Raw genomic sequence first — 5,686 nt, forward strand, 5'->3', positions numbered from 1 at the left:
TTCATCTGATTCTACAATTACATCGATAAAATACTTCTTAAAGTAGCTTACAGTGGAGAAACCTGGCAGAAATCTCCTTAACCAAGGAATCAAGACTAACATCACTGGTAAGTTTATGTTCATATCTTGAACCCCTTATGCTGTGTGATAAGAAATGCACTTCACTTCTGCTTTCCTTCCCCAAAATATATAATCCCAGTCTAATTATGAGAAAACATTACACAAACCCAAATTGGGGGATATTCTACAAAGTACTTGACTATTTATCTTTAAAATTATTGAGATCATGAAACACAAGGAAACATTAATAAATTTCCATAGATTGGAAGCAAATAAGAAGATATGATGACTAAATGCAACATAATATTCTGGATTGCATCCTGGAACAGGAAAAGGACATTAATGGGAAAACTGTTGAGGTACATTATATAAAATAACTGATCAGTGCTCTTCAAGGTGTCAAGATTATGAAAGACATAAAAGAATGGATGAACTGCCATAGATTAGAGGAGACAATGCAATATGAAATCCTGAATTTGACCCTGAACAGAAGATGCAATGTAGTGGAGAAACTGGTAAAATGCAAATAAAATCTAGTTTAATCATATTGTACCAAAGTTCATTTCTTAGTTTTGATAACTCTATGATGGTTATATAAGATGTTGACATGAAGAATGCAGTGTGTGCAGTAACTGTTTGCTGTTTTAGCAGCTTTTCTGTAATTTTAAAATTATTTCAAAATAAAATTTTAAAGAAAGCCTCCTGGGAGATTCTAATGTGTAGCCAGAGCTGAGAACCACTGCTACCTCATCCATTTGGTCCTGCCTCATAGGTTTCCACTATACTCTCCTACTCCCTAGTCCGCCCTTCCTCCATCAAAATCGCTGTGCTCTGAAGGGATTTGTTTTCAACTGGCTGCTGACCTAAATAGGATGAGACAAAAAATTAAAGTGTTTCTACCACTATCCCAATGGGAAACTAATTCCAAAGCTAATAGCACATGGGCACTATCCTATCTACTCTAGCCAGGTGTCATTTTACAGTAAGACTTTTCACCTCAGAGGTTCATTCCTTTTCATAAAGCATCATTACATCATCATTTTTCAAGCAGCTCTTCTGGATGTCGGCACATGAATTCAGTCAGAATTATGGGTCATGTGAACTGGTGTATCAGGGCTTTTTCTGTAACACCACAAAACACTGGGCTTCTATGGAGGAGAGAGCTAAATTTGTCTAGCGTCTCCTACAATCCATTTTAACTCTCTAGACAGGGAAGGAAAGCCCTTGCTTTGAGGCAGGAGATTGGTTTTGCAGGTAGTTAGAGCCAGGTACTTAAAGACAACGAGAAGCAAGGATGGCCTTAGAGAGTTATGTCCTGGTTGTAGAGAACTGCCTTAAGTAGAGATAGTCCACATCTTGAATAGCAAACTCCTGTTGCTATGACAGCTTCCAAGAGCACACTTGTCTCATCAGAGCCTGGGGCTTATTCAGTTGGCTCCACCCTCTTCCTGGAGTGCTCTGTTTATTAAAAGGGCCCTACCCTTTATTTTACTAGGATTAGTCATTATGGGTTAGTGAACTGCCCTTTTTCTCTCTCCACTCCAGCTTTTCGTCTGCACCCTAGAAGCAAGGGCTGTGTCTTTGGACCTGCAGAGAGTCCTTCAAGAGAGCTGATCTGAGAGAAAAGAACAGCTAGGGGTAGGCACAATGCCTTCATATGCCTCTAGCAAAAAAGGCAGCTCAGATACTCCAAGAAGGAGAGAAAAATAATGAGAGCTGGAGAAACGGGCTGAGACATGGGAACTGTGCAAAGGCTAATTACTGGATAAGATTAGGCTCAGGGCAAAAGTGCTTACTGAGATATTGGAACTCTTAGTTAGGACTTATTAATCTAGTGTTTAGCACCTGGAGTCAATAGACTTAACACCTAAAACTAAACTGGGACAGACTGGTGAAAGCTGTGAAAATGCCCTGAGGCAGCTTATAGTTAGGAATAAGATTAACAAGAAAATGATTAAAGACTGAGTTTTACTGCGCAGTAAGTTACAAATTGGACCCTCTCCATACAGACTGTCATCTTTTCTCTGTTCTGTGTGGGAGTGCATGGTTTACATGTAAAAGTAAATTTATTTTTTGGTTTGTTTATTCTAAAGAAATAAATTTCTGTACATAAAATATTGATGTTTATTTGGAGTAGTATATCCTTATAAAACTAAATGATAAACTTATTGCGTGTGAAGGGATGTTACAGCTGGCATACTTTGACGCTAAACATTATATTTTTAAATAGCAATATCTCACAATATTTAGTGCTGTTGTCTAATTCAAGAAACTACACACACAACTGATACTTCAGGCTATGCAACCACAGCAGTAACAACCACAGTGATGCCTTATCTTATTTGTAAGATTGTCTCTTTGATGGGTGAATGAACCTTTGGAAGGATGAATGTACGACCTAAACCTAATAGAATTAGAATAGGATCACTGACATTAGTCTGAGAAATCTGTTTTGAAGTTACAACCAAAATAGTCTCCTCAGTCAAAAAACTGCAGTAAGTATTAATAAATAACTTTAGAAGTTACTGAGCATTGGTCTTCTTAAATAACATATGTTTTGAGGAGTGCAACTACCTCAAAAGAAAGACAACAATCTTAATGTACTAGACAAAGCAGAATGAATGAACTAATCAGAACAATGATTGAAAACAACGAGAATATCATTGAAAAGCTAAGAGACAATGTTGGTAACTTGATGCAGGAATAGGCAGTTACATACAAACAACATCATTCAGAAATAGCAGCTATGAAAATATGAGTTGAAATAACTTGATGGAGGGATTAATAACAACAGATACAGATGAAGAATAAATTATTGACCTGGAATACTAGATTGAACAACTTTCCCAGAAGTCATCAGAAAGGGATAAATAGTTGGGAAGTACAGGAAAAATACTGTAGGGGAAAAATACTTTAGAAGGAGAAATGTCAAATCAGTTTAATAAGAGTACTAGAAAGAGAGAGGGAGAAGAGTATGTGGAGGGGATGTAAGTATCTGAGGAAACAAAGACCAAGAATTCTCCAATCTTAGGAAAGTATGGATGATCTCAGTTTAAAAAGATCCAGAGTTTGCCAACCAGGATTTATGAGACAAAGCATATATCTTGACACACAGTAGTAAAATTTAAAAAAAGAAGCCTTCCCAGGAAGAAAAAGCAGATTACCTACAAAGAAACAAAATCATATTGACACCTCAATACTCAAAAGCAACCCAGATAGAAGAAAACAGTGGAACGTTAATTTTCAGTAATGAGGGAAAAAACTTAGAATCTAGAATTTTATACCCAGCTACGTATAATTTAAATGTAAGAATGAAATATTCTAAGGCATCTAAGGCCTCAAAAAGTTTACCAGAAAGACTGTCTTTGAAATAAGTTCAATGAAAGAGAATTTATAATTAATATGAGTGAGATGACTTCCCCGGAATCCTCTCGCAAATGTTCCTTTAATTTCTCAGATCTGTCAGTCTTCCTCTTACTGTGACGACATCTCCAGGATAGAGTTCTTTTGAGGGAGCCAGTCTGGAGTTTTTAGGCTATTCTTTAAGAATCTCAAGTGGCTCATTTTTGCTTTTATTACAATCGTATCTTTCCTGCTAAGCTTATAAACTACCTGAGGATGCAGTATTATTCTTTTCTGTATTACCAGTAGTACCTTTCTCAGGGTTCTGCACATGGGAGGTATTTATTAAATGTCTGTGCCAGAAAGGAAGGAAGGGAGGAAGTTATAGGCCAGAAGATGAAGCTAGGGTTGCTTCCATTCAAGAGAATGGTGGTTCTCTCTGGTTTTTGTGCACAGAGGATTAAGTGACATCCCAGTGTGTGTCAATATTTTGCACTTCAGCAGATCATCTCCTGTGTTAAGTTTGACTATGAGTGACTTGAAGATAATTGAGCATTATTCGTTTCACCATGAAAATATTAAAAGCAGCTTAGTTTGAATCCACTTGAATTAATCATTTATTTGGTTCTCCATGACACTTAAGCTCCCTCTGAGTCATTCATGATGGAAAATTATATGCTCGCATGCCAGTAAACATTCCCAGGCCAGGAAAAAGAAGGGAAAGTAATCCACAAGGGGTTCTAGGATTGCTTTTTGGGGGGAATTTTTCAGGGCATCTCCACAGAGTTGGTGAAAAATCTCCCTTCCTCCCTCTTCAGTGAGGCAGTACTTTCTATATCTGTACTTTCTGCTTATCTGTGGTTTTATAACAAGTGCCCACTGAGGCTGTTTGGGTGATGCACCTGTCTTGTATTGGACCCCTTTGCTTTCCAGGGAAGAGGTGGATGGGTAGTTAGTGTTCCACATTTACTTTCCCTTGACACTGTTGATATTTGGAGGCAGGCAGAACAAGAGACATCAAGGTTGGTAAGGGGCATCAGAGTTATGTCTCTTCCCTGTTGTAAACAAATGCCATCTTCTCCATCCATCTAAAAAGCATTTGTAGATGTTTAAGATGCTTGCCTGTGAACTATTTTCAGACTTTTCATAGTTATTTTGTTGCTAATCCCAAAGAAAACAGGCTGGGCAAAGCAGAAAATGGCAGTGGCAGGTCCCCAAAACAAATACATGACACAGGCACATCCTGGAGGCCAACATTATCACGTTAGCAAATGCCAGCAGAGAGTTCTTCCTCACCATTATCTCCTCCATGTTTTCTCAACCCCAATTCAGTTTTTGGTCATGTGTTTTTATAATAACATTGATTGAGGGTGTTAGCAGCAATTTTGGCATATGGAATTAATTGAATTATTTCTCAGGTATTTGGAATTCTTACTTAAAATTCCAGAAAATCATGTAACATTTGGGCACCACATGGATTTAATTCAGTATATAGTCATGAAGCATCTGCCCAGTGCAAGGTCAGCCCTGGGTAGTGCCTAGGTACACTTATCAGTGTGAAGGAGTGCCAAGGGAAGAGTACAAATGAACTGGAGGTTCAAAGCAGGGATAGGATATCCTGGTGGAACAAAAGGAAAGACTTCTTGAAAAGGGAGCCTTGGGGACTAGACATAAACAACAGATATAATTTCTACAGGCAGAGTCGTGTTAGGAGGCAGGAACAACTTGGGCAAAAGTAACAAGGTGGGAGATCATAGGATCCATTTAGGGCTAGTAATAGTCCCTATGTATTGAGTCATTACTCTGCCATGTATAGTGTTAAGTGTTCTACATGCATTCTCTTATTTAATTGCCACATCAGTCTCATTTGTTATAGGTGGTATTATTCCTACCTTACAAATTAGGAGAATAAAGGTCAGAACAATTATGTAACTTGGTCACCTGCTAAGAGATGGCAGAACAGGAATTCAAACCAAGTCTGTCAGACTCCAAAGCCTAACTTTTTAGCCACTAAGCTTTATGACTCAGAAATAAATGTGACTGGGAAGAAAGGGTAGGACCATGCTGTGAAGAGCTTTAGGCTTTAGATGCTAAGTGAAGGATCCTGAACTTAAAAGTGCCAGATTGTGAAATAAAAGGGAAAGGAGTTTTCCTGTAACAGGAAATGAACAGTCAATAAGAGGTCAACAGGTTAGAGACCAATGACCAGGTCCAAAACTTCTCTTTTTTCCTCATTTGTTTTGTACCTTCCTGGGAGGAGAATGGGTTGAATAGGAAAGAAACC

Source organism: Macaca fascicularis, chromosome X, assembly GCF_037993035.2.
Source record: "Macaca fascicularis isolate 582-1 chromosome X, T2T-MFA8v1.1".
Taxonomy (NCBI): domain Eukaryota; kingdom Metazoa; phylum Chordata; class Mammalia; order Primates; family Cercopithecidae; genus Macaca; species Macaca fascicularis.